Source organism: Trachinotus anak, unplaced genomic scaffold, assembly GCF_046630095.1.
Source record: "Trachinotus anak isolate AG129_WGS33_773 ecotype Australia unplaced genomic scaffold, CSIRO_AGI_Tana_v1 ptg000024l, whole genome shotgun sequence".
Taxonomy (NCBI): Eukaryota; Metazoa; Chordata; class Actinopteri; order Carangiformes; family Carangidae; genus Trachinotus; species Trachinotus anak.
In genome coordinates this window covers 10,558,862-10,578,171 of record NW_027273875.1, presented here as the reverse complement: position 1 = coordinate 10,578,171, position 19,310 = coordinate 10,558,862, and the positions used below count along the sequence as shown (strand labels likewise).

Genomic DNA, 19,310 nt, shown 5'->3' with positions numbered 1-19,310 from the left:
TGTTTTTATTAGTGCTAAATTTGGCAGTCTAAGTAATAAGGTCTCTCACTTAGTTTTGCCAAGATCTACTTTGAAGCTCAATCTCCTCCGACTGCACGGTCACAGGGGTGGAAAACTGTGCAACATCCTAAAATGCACTGGAGTTGTTTATTAGCATAAAGAAATTAATAAAATAATATATACCAGATGGAGTTATTTTTACAGAGACAGATCTCGGCTTTTCATGCTGTGTGTGTAAATTTACATGACAGTAGAGAGGGAATAAAAGAAATCTGGTTTCCGAAATGAGGCCAAAGTGGTTAAAAGCAAAACACTGTCACAGCACTTAAACATTTGTATTTTGATGTTAGGACGTGGCTTCGAACCATATATATATATATATATATGTGTGTGCATAGTAAACTTCAAGCATAAGAATATGGTCAAGGTGTGGTGACAATACAGTGCATGTGACAGTGATTATGACGTAATAGTTGACAAAGCAAGGCTTTAAGGGCCTGAAGCTCTCTTCAAGACTGTGCAACAGCAGACCAGAGACAAGACATGAAACAATAACAGAAATAGCAGGGAAGTGCAGATTCCTGTAAGTACGTGCAGGTAACGTTTAAACACAACTGCGTGTCACCTTGGCGTCTGTAAAATCATGATGGCTTGCTGCTGACAGAATGGCCTTGTATACAACCGTTCCCTGGCCTGCATGATGTATTTCAACCCATTTTTCATTCTCCTTTCACATGTAAAAGTGAGGGAGCAGAATGTATTCACTGTTAGATGAATCTAACCGTCCCTTCTGTGTCTGAATAAAGCCGATTTGGCTAACACCTTGATTCAATATTTCTATAAGCCATCAACAGTTCGCACCTGTCAAGTGCAAATGGGTAAGATCTATAATGCTTACCCAGTTGAGCACGTTTGCACACACCAAGCACAGCTGGGTAATTCTCTATAGATACTGCTGAACCTACAATATTTGATATCCATTTATCAAATCTGCAAAGTATACAACACTGAAATAACTGGGGTGTGTTCTCATACACTGAAACCAGCAGAGCTCAATGAACAGTGTTGACACAATAACCCTGACAATTAAAGAAAGCCCATATTTTATAGAGGGCAAACTATTACTCACAGAATATTTTCCTTTAATAAGATACAGGTCACAATCAGTTACTTCTCTGAGTTGAAGAGAGTAACTAAGAAAATACCTCGGATTTGCTTCCATACTAAAAATCACACACGATTATAAACTTGGTTTAACAGGGCAATTGTCCCTGCAGTAATATTCATTATGCTGCTGGGTTGAAAAGATCTGATCAGATGAATAGAATAATCATGTAAATGAGTGTGACTTTAACAATTAGAGACAGAGAGAGCACCAATCCACTGCAGATCTGCATAAGTCACTATAGCCATGATAAAAAAACAAAACAAAACTGGAAAGCAGCTGTTGAACCGGGGAAAGAGTGCCTGACTCGTAGGCGAAATCTGTCAGAGTTCATCAGGGATTTCTAGAGAAGTGCAATACCTTCTCTAGCACTCACCACCTGTGCACATGTATTACCTCAGGTCTTGTTACTCTGTTTCCAACTCGACGCCTGTACAATGGCGACTGCAGACCTACACCGTTTACACTTTACATTCTGTTAATTCTTTTAATGGCTAGGCAGATGCATCTTTATGTTTCCATCTCATAAAGTAGCATTTTACACAAGGGGAGCAAAGTAAATAGACCACGTGTGAGCAATATATATAAGAGCTGTAAGTCCTCTGAACAGCTAAAGGGCCTCTTTTGTGGCTGAGAGTGCAAATGCCGTATATGTGAATGGGAGAAAAATCATCAAGCTCCAGTAAATCTATAAATGCAGTTTAAATATCCTTATTAAATAAACAGAAAAACATAGATACCATCATTAGCAGTAGTTCTAAGGCCAAGATGTATTGTATGCTTGTATATGTATTAAGAGCAGGAATAAGATGTCCCAGCAAAATAAAGAATAAGATTGCAATACAATTGATGTTGTGGAAGTGCACAGCGTCACATACTGAAAATCAGCATTCATGTGCTAGGGGTTTAAATACTTTATGTTCATTATTATTTTAGATTGTTGAGTACAGGTGGAACAATAAATGAATGATTCCGATCAAATTTACAGATTATTTATTTGCATCAAGTGTAACCGACAGATTACATTAACAGAGTCATATAAACTAAGGAGATACAACTCACAGCGGCAGTGCTTTTATTCTGAAAAGGCATTCACTTAAAGCACCATCAGTGCCAATAAATTCAAAGAAAGAAAATGGATGTCAGACTGAACATTGGTATGAGGCTTAACCAGACAAGAGTCCTTCAAAGCTGATAGCATTACATGGCCAGCGGAGCAGGGCCCCACATGGAGGGGAAATTAATATCTTCGTTCAGAATGTGACAAGTTCTGCATCTCCTCAATGGATTATGATTACAGCTGGAACAAAGTCTTTGCCCATTAGGAGGGGCAACCAAACTGGCTTACAATGAAAAGAAAGGGGCACCAGAGGGGAGGGAATGAGAAGTGAGATGTACAACTTACAGTCCAGTCCAGTTTGGTACATTGGCCTGGCATTAATGACTTATGTTTCCATGTAACAGGATTATAGGGAAAATGCATTTCTTGTTCCAAGGTAGGTTTGCACACAGTGCAGTAAGAGCTTGTTACCTGCAACATAAGTTCAGTAGTTGAGTTCTTCCCTACATTTCTTGCATAATTTAATACTGATCCACTCACAAAAAAGTCTAGAAACTAGTTTTGTTATGGTGGGAGTCAGGAGCAGGCTGCCAACGTCTGTGGCTGTTAACATTTCTGCAGCTGCTTGCATAAAACCATTCTCAGAAAGTGAAGTATTTGAGTTTGCATTAATAGCTAATTATCACACAGACAGTGCAGCAAAGGAGAGTGAATCAGAAAAAAGTAAGATTCCTATCATAAGAACAGGGGAGTCCGAGATAGATTAAACTTGACGTGACTCTTAAGTTATACAGAAGCTGCATCAACATAGTGAGGCTTTTTAAAAAGGCTGCTCCTCTCCAGTCCCTGGCATGGTCACACATGTTTAGCCAATCAGTTCACAGTGACGTTGACTCAGCTCGACTGAGTGCAGGGAATGATATTGCGGGTCAGCATAGTAACCTACTGCTGTGAGGATGCTATGGGAATACAAATGAGTGTGACATGGCAATGCATGCAATAGATAAAGCATACAATACTGTGCCAGTGGATAAATGGCAGTAGGAAGGAAATGAAATACAGTAGACACACACAAAGAATGTAGACCAGGTATGAGATAACACAGTACTCACGGGGAACTTGAACCAGCAGATGAAAATGAACAATGAGGTTGAAAGCCTCATAGAGCCACGTCACAGTGGACCTTGTGCAGAACTACATTATCCCTCCGACCATAGTCAAAATCACGCTGGTGGAAACCTGAGAAATCACATTTAAAGTGATGATGCACCTCACTAATTGGCCCTGAGGGTGTCTGCATTATTCATGGGTAACAGCATGTTCCACTTGTTTGCATGGCAGTAATTGTTTTATGATTAACCTGCTGATTGTTCGCTTGATTCATTCTCTAAACCATTTTAGCCATCCCACCAGTGTCTGATTGTTGCAGCAATCCAATCCAGTTTATGCTTTGCCATAAAGACAAAGAGCTTGAGTATGAAAGTGGCAGCCAGCATAAGTTCAGAAGAAAATCAGTTTAAAATAAATAAAAACCAAAAACCTTCAGCTGTAAATATGCCAAAACTTACACTTACTGAAATGGAAACTTATCGGTGAAACTTTCACCAAAAAGAATTTCACTGTGAAACAGACGCATTTTAAATTAAAATCCAACTTTAGAACCCGAAATAAAAAGGAATATGCCAACAAATAGTATCAGAATTATAATAAATCATTTAAAACTCACGATGACATTATGCTCTCAGACTAATTATCTGTAAAGTCATTTATTTAGAGAAAATATATCTATCACTGGACTACAAACAAACTGTCGTCCACTACATGAGACGCTGAGTCACCGCTCCATCAATTTGTCTCCCAAAGGAGCGCTGGCCTCAGGCCAGGAAGCAATAAATTATGAATCAGGAATCACTTTGTACATTCTTGTTCATTTTTTATGTTTAGTATCCAATAAAGTATATTGCTAACAAGACATTTCAAGACGAGCCCAGAAGCAACAGCGGCTCAGCTATTTAAACTTTCACACTGTCTAGTTTTGTTAATGAGATGAACCCTCCGTGTCACATTGTGGTTTTCAGGCGCTATGCAAAAATACTTTTTCCAACTGCTTCACCAAACTTCTCTGAAATCTATATCCGGTACTAATGAACCATTCATTTAAATGTCGTCAGCATAAGAGGACTCATTCATGTTTCTTTGCACAGCCAGTAGGTGGGCTTCACGAATTGGTCAAAGCCTGCCTGGTTGATCCAAAAAGGCACAAAGTAGTGCATAACAACAGAAATCATTAGTCATTATCACCAAAGCCAACTTGAGTTTTATTGTGCCACACAGGAAAAATTAAGCTCCACAACCATTTAATCGGTGGTCCATTAACCTAGTCCATTAACCAAGTCCACCCTGACTTAAATCAAAGTGATCTAGGTCATTAATGCAGTCTGAAAAAAGGAACAGCATTAATATTTCACTACAGCAGTCCATTCGCAAGACTGACAGACAGTCCTCCAAAGTCCAAAGTCATCAGAGAAACAGGCTTAAGAAACGTGGAGAGGGCACAGTGCAAACATCTGTCTAACTTAATGTTATCCTTTGAGTCTTGTGGTGTCACTCTGAGTAACGACACACCAGCGCAAGAACATGAGATGGGCTGTTTATTCTCCGATGGGACTTCCATGTCATTTCCATCAATCAAATGTTCCACATATCTCCTCGAATCAGTGTTGTAACAAAGATGGCCTGTGCATGAACATGTCAGGTGTTCTCCCAACATTTATTCACTGTCGCTCTGTACTGTGCCTCGTTTTAACCATGCTAGCAGTCTTAGGGACAGCGGTGTTGATCAGTCTGCCACGTTGCTCCAGACTGAAATGTCTCATTACCAGTTGGTTGGATTGCCATGAAATTTTGTACAGACAAAAAATATAGCTGAATGACTTTTGTGATTCTCCAACTTTTGTTCCTGGTCCCCGGCAGGTTAGAGTTTTCACTTACCCTGTGTAATGTCCCACCATCTATTTGATGGACTGGCAGCAAATTCTGCACAGTCATTCATGTCCCCACGATGATAAATCCTAATGAGTTTGGTGATTGCCTAACATTTCCTGCAGTGCCACCATGGGGCTGACATTTCTGGTTTTGAGTGAAATGTCTCAGCAACTATTCGTTGGATTCCCATGACATTTGGTACAGACATTCAGATCCCCCTCAGGATGAATTGCCATCACTTTAGTGAGTTGACTTTTCCACTAAAGCCATCCTCAGTACAAAATTTCCAGCATCTGCATCTACAGCAAGGCTGCAGACACTGAGTTTTGTTATACAAGTGTTTTGGAGGAGACTGCCATCCACTGCAGTCCACAAGTATCTAGTTAATATTTATGTTGTTGATATCGCTAAATTGTTAATGCTAAAGTTAAAGCTACAGTACAATAGAGCTGACCATGTCCTGAATCCTTTTGTTGAGTCATCGAAGCAAGACCTGATGGATGTCCCGTCAGGTCATGGGTCATCACATTTTGGCATGTACCTCAAGGTAAATGTTGATAAAGATTGGTATACAGATTAGAAAATCAATTTAGAACATGCATAACACAATTACTTTACCTTTTACACCCTGTTTATTTTTTCTAAGACTCAAATGGATCTTTATACAACGTCGCTGAATCTGTCCAACTTAAGAGTGCGTCTCCAAAGTGGCTTGATCAGTAGCTATCGATCACACTAACAGGCAAAGTATTCATGGGCAGGCTGGTAATTCAATGGAAGGAGAAGCTATAGTCATTACTAACATAAATGACAGCTATATAGCCTAACTGTAATTGGAATGCAAGGTTTCACTCTCTGGTAATAGCCATACAAAGAGCAGTAGAGTTCAGCACACGCACTAGACAGGCCCTGCAGAATAATTTAAACCATAAATCAAACATCCACACGGTGTTTCACCTTGAAGCTCTATGGGCTTGTCTTTGCCACTTAGGTGGAAATTGTGTTGAATGTTTTCTTGTTTTCTCATCCCGTCCAATACTGTAGGTATTCAAGGATGTGTAGTATAACCACAGGGATATAAGGTACATCTTTATGATGAATGAGGCTGGTTTCAAAAGCAACATCCCCTTTTTTTCATTTCTGAAAATTTAATCTGTTGCTTTAGTATGGCTCGATTTCAGATTTGCATGAAACTAGCTAATGTTGCCAACATTAAAGGAAAAAAAGTGACTGTTGGATTTTTTCAGCATTTTATTTGACCAGTTTTATGAAAAATCTGCCCATCTGACTGTGTGACAGACGGACAAGAAGTCAGCACAACTTCAATAAACACAGTGTATTAAATAAATATGAAAAAACCCCAGCGGTGAGCACTGTATTAGTTTTTTTTTAAAATTATCATTGGATATTTACAGAAACACCTAATCTATCTTAAAGTTGGAATGAAATTCAATGATTTGCATTGAGACATGGAAAATCAGCATAATCTGATATTTCAAACAGGTGATTCAGTGTCATAGATGTTATTATAGATGTCTACATATCCAACAAATACTGTCATTTGACTGAATTTTAAATAGGCAATTCATATTTGAACTTATTGTTATGCAGCCAGATATGCTGGCGTGTATGCCATAGGCAAGAGTTTGCCACCCATTTTCCCGTATGACACAGACGGATATTACTGATGGTGTTCTGGCCTGAAATACATTAGGCTTGCAAGAAAAATTTAAATCTTATCTGAAAAGCAGATAGCGTGCATCAAAAAAGACCTTGCGCTGCAAATGTGAATCCCACAAATCCAGAGACACACATCAAGTTTCATTACCTTCTTATTACACCACACAGATGGATAGAAGACATTGAAATTTGATCCAAGGATGTTAGTACAGCGCACAAACAGATGCACATAAATACATTCATAGCTTTTCCAGTATCCTCCACATTTTCAGTTACCTGTCCTCAATCTAGATAATAATCACCTTCTCTTCCAGTGGGATGAGGTGAGTGTGACTTTGAATAGGGCCGTGATCAGCTTTGGGTCCTGCTGTGAGTCTCTGTGGATGAGTTGTTTACTGGGGCTTTTTGTGTGGCCAGTAAGATCCCACTTAGTGTGAATGATGGCAGCTGTGAGGGTGCCTCTGGCAAGTGTGACTCCAACTATGGCTGCTTGGTCTCATGTAGCGTACAGTGCCAGCTGCTCAGGCTGTGTAGCACTCCAGTGAGCATGACTGATTGTGGCTGAGGTAAGCACGTATCTGGCGAGAATGATGCTGAACGCAGCAAGGGTTGAGTGCAACTCTGGCTACAACTATGGCAGATCACGGCAAACAGCAGCTCGTGCAGCTGGATGTTTGGACTGTGGCCGCATCATCCCAACTGTGGCAAGTGTGACTGAGTATCTGTGACGAGCATAATTCTGTATGCTCCGTGTGGGCTGCTGCTGCACAGGGTGACAGACTGTGGTGAGAGTGATTCTGGTGATCAAAGCAGCTTTGACTGCTGGTACAGCAAGTTATCACTCTGGTGGAGTTTGCTGGTTGTGGCAGAGGCTGTGATGAACACAGTGACAACAAGTGTGACTGACTGCAGCTGTGGTGAGGAAGACTCAGTTAAGCATTGTTCATGCTACTCTGTTTCAAGCATGGATGGAGTGTGGGGCTGATAAGCTCTGGTATTCCTGCAATCTGCACACACAGTGCTGAGTGTTTCTCCGGTTACCAATCTGGCCGGCATCACAGACTTAAATTGCTCCCTGTGCAATCTGAGGTAAATGTGAGTGTTGCAAACTAGACTTGAAGAGCAGATGCAGTATTTGGTGTTGATATAACCATCAGAGGTAGACATATAACATGATTTTAACTAAAGTGGAGGCCTAAAATATGTTGAATCCTGGCTTGATCTTTTGGGGATGTATGAGCTAAGTGAAAGTGATAACTGAATTTCTCCCATGAATATGACATCTGCAGACATCTGCAGAGGGCTCAATATTACATCATTGTTAGCACAGCACTGATTAGACCTACTACACTCATCATCACTCTACTGGCACTGCTATCTTACAACATTCAGCCTCCACTTCAATCTTAATAATAGATTTGTGGGACAAGTGACAAACTAGTTTAACAAAGCTCATTGGGCTGTGAATCTATTTCTGTGACCAACAGCATTTGACAACTTGCTCATCGACTCTACAATACAATTACCAAGAGACTGAACAGATGCCTGACACTGCTGGCTCTGAAAAGGTCTGAAGAGACAGATCATCCAAAATGACACATGTGCATGTACTTAGATGATAAAGTTGAATTATTTTGAGCTACAGTCTTTGACAGCTAACCTTCGTATCTGTGAGAAGAGTTTAAAAAAAAAAATAGGCACATATGCTGTGACCAGTGTGGCTCTGGATAAATAGAAAAGCCTATTAGGACTTATCAGTTATTCTGAACAAAGCGCCCTTCTCCTGTCCCGTAACTGTTAGCACTTTTTTTTTTTCATATAGTGGAAAGAAGCAATCTCATACTGCTGCTTCCCTGGGGAGAGTCAGATACACAGAATGAATAACAATCAGGAAATGCTGGGTCAATACTAGTGAGATTGTGAAATTAAAGTTGAAAGTTTCTCAGGCAAACTGACTCACAGTTTTGTCATTCTCTTAATTATTGGCCAGTATCACCATAGATACTAAATTTGATCTGTCGTGTCACTTGGGTACAAACAATTTATTTTCATGCACTTTCTTTGATGAGACTTCAAGGCCAGTAACACTCCAACAATAGCTTCCGTGGAGTTTGTATTCACTAAGTCTGTCCTGATTTTATCTTTCTTTCTTTCTTTTCTCATCCATAATTGAAAGCTGGCAAACTTACTTCTCAAAAATCCCTGACCCTTACTTGACACACAACACTAAACACAGAGCGCTGGGCTGTTCCTGTTTAGTGTGTGTGCACCTTGTGGGTAAAATACTGGAAAACAGGGAGAGACAATGTTAAGTCAGAAAATAACGACACATTTTAATTTGCTTTTATATGATAATTAAGCTTTGTATTCCATTTGGTCCTGAATTTTTATGAGGCTATTATATGGTACTATAAATGTGAGAAACTTGACTGAGATCTCAGTAAACAAAACACCCGTGCCATCCAAATACTTTTGACACTTTAAAATATATAAATAAATAAAATAAATAATAATATATAAATAAACAGCTATAGTTAATTAATGATTAAAAGAGCCGCAATGGAAATACCTGAAATTTGAAGGTAACTTGAGAATATATTAATATTTTGCATCAAAAGCTATGTATACAGTTACTGTAGTTATAGCTAGACAACCACTAATGTCTCTACAATCAACAAATGTTGATTGCCTAGAGGTGAGTGCTTCCTAGCTTGATTAGAAATGGTCAACCAGTGAGAAGAAAAAGTCAAAGAGACGAGAGAAGAGAAAGAAGAAGAAGAAGGAAAAAGAAAAAAACAAAACAAAACAACACAGACCTAATTAGGAATGTCATGGTACCAGAATTTTGGTATTGATTCTTGATCATTAATGTTGTGACCTGTCAATACATTAGCCCGAACAAGCTAACGTTAGCCTTTGTGAACGTTGCACGTGGAGCTTTGGTACAACAGTCGCCCCGTCGCAATTCACAAACAATAACGCACACGTTTCAGGACTTGAACATGTTGACAACATGTTGTTAATATGAGGTTAACAACTGAAACTCACTCGCCCTGAACTGTACAGACCCAGATGTCTGTCTTTGAGCTGCTTAGATAACTTTGAGATGTTTCCTCCTGTGTTTGCATACAGGCTTTTGGTCTTCTGTAACTTATGCCTGCTGATCTGCTTTAAACGCAAATATCTCCATACAACAGTCTTTGCATGTTTTTTGTTTTTTTCGTGGACCTGTTCCTACACCCATACTTGTTTTTGTCAGTCCATGTGTTGTTGTTATTGTTTACTCTGCCTGCCCTCTTCTTCTTCATCTTCTCAAGTTTGAAGTCGGACTAGAACACTTCTAGGGATTTTTTTTTAGACTACCCTTGTCAATCCTGCAAGAATTGCATCTGAAGTACCTATGACATCTATGGTAACTTTGTACCTACAGTATTTTAGAAAAACAAGCCCCGGCAGAATTTTGGCATCAACTTGGTACCAATCGGTTTTCATGACATCTACCTACTCAGGCTGAAATATGGTTGAAAAACCTTCTCATAAGAATCATTTTCTTTGACAATATCAATTGAGATAATAGCATCATGTGTCAGAACATCATCAATATAATTCAATTGAAGGAAAATCTATCATATTATTGAATTACTGCAGGGCCCCATATGTAAAGGAGAACTGGAAAAGGCTGTGTTCTCCAAGGTAACCTGTGACAGGATTTACAGAGAGACAGAGTCACTGCTGCAAGTTATCCTGTCCTCACAGAGAACTGTGTTCACATTCTTGGCATTAAGTCAAACTTGTTCAAGGTGGGTGTCAGAGTCTGACAGAGCTGTCCCCTCGTGTGTTCGTGATGTTCATGGATATGCATCAAGGCAAAACCACTGTCCAGCTCAGTGACATTAGGGTGGCCTCCCTGCTGATTGCAAAAAAACGTCATCCTCTCTGCCTTTTGTCTGACTGGTATTTGCAGCTGTAGTGTTCTTTGCTCTTTACATTTGTGCACATCAAAATACTGAGTTACAGACACTGTTTAATATAAAGACCTTTTTTTTTTTTTTTTACCATATAAAGCTTCAAAAGACCATCCTCTTATAAAGACCAAGGACAAAATGAAACACATTATATGATTACTTAAAGATTGAATCAGTATTCATAGGTAATGGCCAGAGCTGCTGTGAAGGTCTTAAACAGGTGTTTTAGTGCATTAGTAACTGCAGCTGGTGTCTGTGGAGTGGGTTTTAATGCAGGATGTAGTATAATGTTAATAAAAGCTCTTCTGGCAGACTGGTACCAGCCATGTAAAACCTTAGATATATGGCTGATATTCTGTAGAGGTATACTGCATCTACAATACTTTTATGGTCCATCAAATGTCATAAAGCAGCACTGTCTCTTGATAAAAGTGTTTGTGGGGTCAGGCAACTTAAAAAAAAGAACAACCTTAGCTCTGTTATTGCCTCTCAGTTAGTCGTGAATATTTTATAGCTGAGATCAAAAAAATTATCTTTAAATGATAACTCTATAGCATCTAAAGTGCTCACAGTGACTGCAGCATACTGCTACAGTGTGTTGAGAGATGCTGCAGCGAGGCTTTTAAAGCAAAGCCAGAGGATCACATCTTCCCTGCTTTAGCATCCTTCTCACTTCTCACTCTTTTAGCATTGATTTTTTAGAGTCGCTAATGTTTTTAGTCTTTGAATGACCTGGCCCCAACTTGTCTCTATACTTAAGATTCCCTATGACCAGCCTGAAATCCTCACACAGGAGCCTCCTAACAGTTTCTGTGTCAAGGTTGAAGACTAAAGGTGACCATGCTGTTGCTGTCAGAGCTCCCGAGCTCATGAGCGAGCCTCCAGCATAGTGGCTTCGCAATTAAGACCTTTTTATCATCTTTGATGTTTGTTTTTCTTGCATCCCTGCTGCCTTGTCTGATCTGAGTATTTTGCATTTGTTATCCCCATGGCTCCCTCTTGTTTATTGAGGCATTTAGGTTAGTCAGTCATTATAACCTTGACTAACAGATTTCCTGTGGCAAATGCCAGCAATCTGATAGTTATTGTTCTTGACAGGAACAATTTATGCTACAATTTGAACTGTAAAATCCCCTTGTGCATTTAGAAGATATATTTCAGCAGCTATTATCACACCTACACTATGCTTGAGCATGGCAGTGCAATGGTGATGTAAAATAATGTCTATGAAAGAAATTTCTCCATGCTGTACCTGGTGCAACACAGAGACAGTATGAAGGTGGCCAAACACTACACACATTGGCACCTCGGTGCTGTGCTTAATGATGAAGTGAAATGTACTTTGAATGACATTAAGGTTCCAACACTGTACAATGAACTCGCTGTATGATTTTTAAACAGGGCTCAAACCTCTTACTGCAAAGGCAGGAACTTACTTTACTGACCCCTGGGGCTGCAATAAACAATGATTTTTATCATTGATCTATCTGTCAATTAATTATTTGATTAATTCTTTAGATCTTAAAATGTCAGAAAATACAGAAAAATGCCGTCATAATTTGCTAAATCCAAAGGTGACATCTTCAAATTGCTTGTTTTTTGTCTGGCTAACATTCCCAAACCAGAAAATATTCAACTTATTATCATACAAGAGAAACAAAATCAGTAAATCCTTTCAAGTGAAAAGGCTGGGACTTGTTGTGTTTGGCATTTTTACTGAAAAAAAAAACAAAAAACTAACACCACTTAAATATCTAAATAATTTAAGATTATTATGCAATCCCAGTGAGATAACAATATCTCAGGCCATTTGCACATATGCATTTTTTTGATGGATAATATGAAGTCAAATCAGTGAACAACACAAACCCAAGAGGCACCGTCTACGTGAGGGTGCCCTGTCATGTTTTGATTGTGTCCTTCCTCTCGCTTGTTGATTATTTTGGCTTTTATGATTTTGCACCGTGATGGGAGCACATGCCCACTCAAGGGGGAGTACGTCAAAAATGCAATTGAATTTTGAAAAGATTCATGACACACACACACTGCTCATTTTTTTTCTTGATTAAACGTTGTGTTGTGAGCACCAGGCTGTGCTCGGGCGGCTCTGGTTATATCTTCACTTTCTACACAGTTTCCCTATTGATGCAGTAAAAATGATGTTGAAGGTTGTGACATACACAATTTACTCAGGTTACACAATTAAAACTTCTCTCTCTTCTTGACACCACAGAAACCACTCAGCACCACTGGTTCCCAATAATCTCCTCTCCCTCATATCTTCAGCCAGAAACACCAGGTCGTTGTGTACAGGAGGTTGTGGAGCCACGTTTAATTGTTTAATTGTCTGTTCCTGTGTGACTACACAATCAAAAACACCTGTCACAGCACACTGCAATTTGTTTCATGCACCTTGATTTAAAAAATTTGCACCCACTGTCTTTGCCAGTAACCTTCAAGCAGGGTTTCTCAGCTGATCTGGATCAGGTATAAAATCTGACCCACTCATTGTCTTCGACTTGGAAAGGCTAAAATACCTCTTAGTCTTCTGCCAGCTTCAATCAAAAGTCCAATATTTAAGGCTTTAATTCCTTTTCAGTGCCAGTCGATCAAATTAATGTATGACTGGGTCAATTCTTCACTGGACAACTAACATTTTAAAAGGCATTACAGTTTTAAATACAGCATTTATCTTTGGCCAACACCATTTCAGGTCTTTAATGTGTCTCACACAGCCTCAGACATTTAAGAAGTTTCTCAGGACCTGCAGACATTCAGCCTCTCCAATACTGATATGAAGCTTAAGGCTCCTGGAAGATTCTGGCACTTGAGAGATTTTGACCATCACGTCTAACTAACTTGTCACCTTAAAGGTCACAGTCAGCCCTGACAGACACATGGTTTAGAGGAGCAGGAGAAAAGAAGGGAGAGCAGGGTGGCATTATGACGTTTTATTCCAACAAACAACAAGATTTCATAGCGGCTCCAATCTGATGTGATTTCGTGCTTTTTTAGTTTTTAGGAGATGATTATTCAGTGATGCCGTTTTCCTCCCTTCTTCTTTCCTACCTAATACAAACAGATCATAAGAAACAAGAGGTGAACATCTGTGCAGACAATGGATCCTGAGCACAGGTTTTATCAGAGGATGAATGTTCACAAGTTCATTTAAAGGCAAATGTGCTAAATCGTCCTCTCTTCCTTTTTATGGTTATTCAATTGCCACAGAAAAAAAAAAACTGATTTGGCAAGTAGTTAACAGCTGAATACAAAAATATATCTGTAAATGACAAATCTGATCTCAGTGATGATCTGAAGACAACACTTAGAACGAGGTAACTGTGGCACGAGCTCCAGCAGCCTTTCATTAAACAATAGTCAATGATTCGCTCTGCTCATAATGTTCTTGTTAAAAATGTTCCATGTGGTTTTGTAAAGCAGTTTTAGTCCCTAAATTACTGGGATGTACATTCACATGAGATCATTGTTGTTGGGACTCCTCTGCCTGGATCAGTTACAGTGCTCTGTGGAGTTTTTATGTAACAAATTACACATATGGCAGAAAATTTGTGCAGGATTAAGACTAGTGACAATCACAGAAATTATCATAAATCAGTGGGCGTCTGGAGGAAACATTATTCCTACGTGAATGGAGCTTCAGTGATTAATCTTACTCCTCTCCTGCACATAAATGGGGAAATGATGGGAGCTGGCCATGACAGAGACTGAACGAGGGGGAGCACATTTCTTGGAAGCAGTGAATATGTTGAGCGATGATTCTCAGTAATGCAAAAATACTCAATAACCTTAAAATACTCAATTCAATTTGGTTGCGGTGGATAAGCAAAGTATGTGTGTCTGCATTTCTCCCTGTCTGTGTTAACCCAACATGGCCTCCTCATTGTCCTCCTGTGTTCCCCTTCTCATCATCTTTGCACCCTGTGGAGCCAAGCTGTAAATTTCTCCTCAAAGCTTCTTGGTCATGACTGACACGATCGTGGTCGAGGCTTCAACATACTAAGAGGGCTCTCGTGATTACTTCCTGTCAGCTGTTATCATTATCATCATCAGCCAGTGGCTTTGTGCCTTAGTCTTATCTCCACTTGAGCTGTGTGGCTGATCTCAGTACACATTGGCATCTCTAAAACAAGCTTCTCTGTAGTGTGTGTGTGCTTGTGTGTGTGTGTGTGTGTATGTGTGTGCACGTGCCTGCTGTTTTTTAAACTGCAGACATGAGACTGTAGTGGAGGGTAACCCTATTATCTCTCACACGGAGTTATTTCCAATACATGTTGTAAAGATTAACATTAATTTACGGGCAGAATATTTGCCTCCTGCATAAAAAAAAAAGCAAAGAGGACTTTCCTTTAACACTTGGGGAGACATTACCCTCATTTATATTGTAATAATTTGAGATTCTTTCCATTTTACTGCATCGTGCCTTACTGTGCCTTGAGGAACAATAAAGAAATGCTAATCCCTGCTACAATCTGCCTCTATCTTTGCTACACGTTTTATTTGAGTGCATTTGCATGCAGGGCCCAAAGAAAAGCACTTACAAACAGATCCTTTAATCATGCCACTTCAGATGTATCAGGTTCACTCAGTCATAGAAGCCCTGCATATCTATCTGTAACACTCGAAAAAGATAACACCTTCGTCTTCAACCAAATCTGCTCTGCCCGACACATTCCCTTCTGGACAATAAATCTGAGTTTGCTTCCCTTCCACCACCATGCAGCTATTTGCTGTGAGAAGGGGCCGCTCTGCTCCGTATGTCTCAGCAGATGAAGAAACTGGCTGAGAAAAGTCATTTACTTGTGGTCACACTCCTGAGTCCAGAGAGTCATCGCATTATGAGGCCCGTAGCGTGCTGACTGAGAGATGGCAGAGGAAAAAAAAAAAAGGCTGCGCGGAGCTTCAGATGACTGTGCATTACATCAAATGAGAGGTGTGGTTTAGAAAAAAAACACGGATGTGTGATGTGCAGAGGAAGGGCTGCTTAAAAATGTGGCAACTCTGGCGGGCAGCAGACAGAGCGGAGGGTGGGAAATTATCTCCAGAGTGAATGACATCTTTTAACCTTGACCTGGATGATGTCCAGTAATTAAAACCAGAGCATGGCCTCTGACATCAGCTGGGTGACAAGCATGAAAAGATTAAGCTACAATTAACGCAACATCATAGCTCTTTCTGATCTGGAATATCTGCATGTCCAGCCTACTCTTCAGGCTGGGCATGCCCGTTTTTCACCTCAAATATGCAGGTTTGTTTGTGATATACATCTTGTCTGGAAGAGTGCCACAGATTACCACATAGTGCACACACGTGCACCGTAATGATCCTTATTAAGAGCCCAGATGCTCAGTCAGGGAGCTTCTCCTTAGTGGAAACCATTTGTTGCCGACATGTGCGTGACCCTATTTCTTCTCGGGACAGCAAACACACAACAGGAACAACAATGCAATAGTAATTGTGAGCGTGTGTCTTGTTTTCGTTTAGTCTGTACTGACCCAGTTTCACATGATTTATTTGGGGTTTTTTTTTCTGGCAGGAGAGTTGCATGTGCTTCTGCAGCGGGTGACATGTTAAGGGAAGGTTTGGATTATTTAAGATGTTGGGGTCTGGTCTTATAGAAACATCACATTTGGGCACTGCCCAGCATATGTGGCCCCTGACACACTGTATACCATGCTTGGTCACTGACAGAAAGGAGAGAGAGAGAGAGAGAGAGAGTACTGTGTTTTCAGTGAGGCTGGCTTCTGTCTCCTTATTATGCACACAACTATACTGAGTTTAAATTATTAAGAGAAACTAATCCTTTAAATAAAAATGTGCGGCCACATGGGATGTCTTTATTCCCCTTTGTGGTTATCTGGCTAAAAATACAATAACACAATAGCGCTGCTATTAATTTTACGGGCAGTGTTGTTTGTGGGGGGGGGGACGCAGACAGCTGCCAGACCCTTCGCTGTTATGGGGGGGGGGGGGGGTTATTCCAAGGTTAAGTTAGCCTCTGCCCAACAGTCCCGTCACAGGTTGCGGCAGCTCGGCTCTGACAGGGTCTCCACGCCGGCTCCACAGCGCGAGGCGCGAGTTTCACAGTTGCAGGTGCGGGTTTTTTTTTTTTATTGAGGGCCACGTCACGCGCGCCGTGGTTTCATGGAGCCGTTCACGCGGAAAAGTGACAAAACGAGCACGCGACCCCCGGAACCGCGACGTCGCGTCGTGCTGCTGCCGCGCGGCTGTCCGGAGGAGCCGCCGTCGCCTCAGCGGCATTCCCGCACAAAAAAAAAAAAAAAAAAAAATTAAAAATAAAGAAAAATAAAGAAAAAAACCTCATGTGTTGCGTGCACAGCCCAAACAACACTACTTCATTCCCAGGCGAAATCTTTACCTCGGCAGGTTACAGAGCAAGACACGCAGCGCCGCATCCACTTCAGCATGCAGGAGGAGACCTGTTAGACCAGCAGTTAGGCTGCGGCACATACACAAACAGCAGTTGTTGCATGTGAATGAAACATTGCTGTTAAGCACGTTTGCAACCATCTCCGGCTCTCATCCTGACAGCGACATGTGCGGAACCCAACAAATCACCTTACATCAAACACACCGTGGGTAATGACAAGCATTTAGAAAAACAACAATAATCTCACCAGCAGCAATGAGGGCTGTGCTCCTGCTTCTGCCTTCTCTCTCCCGACTGGCTTTACCAGGAGTTAATGAGCTTCTGTCGTTTGGTCCGGCTGATTTCTCCCTCTGCTCTTACTGTCCACTGGGTTTGGATTTATTTTTTTTTTTCTTTCTTCCAGCGGTGAAATAATAGGGAAATCGGCGTCCTCTCGCAAAGCTCTGCCCTCTTCAAACTAACCTTCCCGCCCCCTCCTCATACCCATCTCAGATTGGCGCTGGCCAGGAGGGGCAAACCCTGAACCCGAAGGGCTGGTCTAGAGGCGCTGATCTGTCACACGGATCAGTCCCCACATGGACACGCAGTGGACGGGGCTCTCTGTGAACCGAGCAGCTTGTCAGTGATGCTCTCGACAGCTGGAAGGGACCCCCCCCCCCACTCCCCCCACCCCTCCTTGTGCGTTATTGCACAACAGCCTCCCAGGCGAGGAGCAGCGGTGAGTGGGCCCACTTATTCAGCGGGCTCCGCGGTTTGAGCACTGACGCAGGTGCCCAAGGTCCAACCGCGACTGACAGAGGAGCCAAGCCTGTGAGCTGCTGTTGACATTGATATAGCAATCTCATCTGAGTCATTGCAGTTGTAGGAAATGGGAGCAGATCTTTTCTACTCTACTGTGACCTTGGGGTGGTGTGGTCTAATCAGAGAGATGAGCTGGGGGAGAAAAAAAAAAAAAAAAAAAAAACCTGGGCAGGGAAAAGAGAAAAATGAGACACCTCAGCTTCATCTTCATCTCAAAACGTGCTCAAGGTGCCTTTGTGCAAGGCATGTGATGTCACCTCTAACCCCTGCTCACGCAGCAGCAAATAGTACAAGACTCTGCTTGCACTGTGCCAACTCCCAGGTGTGTTTGTGTGAATGTTTGTGTGAGCAGTCAGCAGTCTCTGACCTGATTTTGTTCTCTGTTACAAGATCAAATATATTGCAGTTGGCAAAGTCAGACTGATATAAGTGACCAGCCACTCAGGTGTCAGCTCCCTGCGGATTTTAAAATTGCTGCAATCAATTTTCCACACGCTTATCGTTTGGATTTACTGTGAAGCGTAAGTGTGAAACCACACTGGCAGAACCACGCTAACCATACGAGAGACCCTCGTGAATACCCCGCTTTCACTTGCATGTCTGATAGCACACATGCTGCTCACATGTATTATTTGGCCAAATAGTCCTTAGTCTAAAACAGAGGTTGTCTCTTTCAGTGTGACTGTAAGACACATGCATGCTGAGTACATGAAGTATGTCTTATTCTATCAAAACCCATTTCAGGCAATTTTAAACATGTTGCAATGTTGCCGAAATAAACTGGTTTGAAGTATACAGCACGCCACTGCTAAACGTTTCATACCGTACTGTATTTGTAGTGTGCTATAGCCTGCCAGTGGTAGTCCTGTGGATGTGAAGGCTCATGCAGTTAGACGACTGCAGCGAGCGGCAAACCAAATAAACACTTAACATTCATGAGTAATACATGAGCAACTTTTGCAGCCGAGCCCCTCAGATATTTAAGTTATCACATCAGTTTGGATAAGACCTGAACCTTCAGGTGACTTTAGTGAAGACGCAACTGTTTCTGTAAAATTTAATGAAGCAAGATAGACAATGGAAGCGTTAAAGTCTAAGTCCACTCTTCTCTTAAGCCAGGTCTTATTTACATTTTGTTTCATGTATCATTTATGACAACTCATCATGATTTCATCTTTGGAAACTTCTATTCTGCTGCAGCTTCACTCATGTCTTTAACACAGTTCAACATAAAGAAGCTTACAG

At 41.1% G+C, this 19,310-nt stretch overlaps 1 protein-coding gene across 3 annotated transcripts in view; it reads right to left on the bottom strand.

The window, feature by feature from the left end:
• Positions 1–18,216, bottom strand: part of gabra3 (gamma-aminobutyric acid type A receptor subunit alpha3) — an 89,053-nt gene extending 70,837 nt beyond the window's left edge. For 2 of the 3 annotated variants that reach the window (XR_011684877.1, XM_071460707.1), the window contains exon 1: positions 17,512–18,215. The gene's annotated coding sequence lies outside the window, so the exon portion shown is untranslated. Of the gene's footprint in view, positions 1–17,511 lie in introns of all 3 variants that reach the window. The other variant, XM_071460708.1, reaches the window with a different exon arrangement.
• Between the last annotated feature and the right edge of the window lie 1,094 nt (positions 18,217–19,310).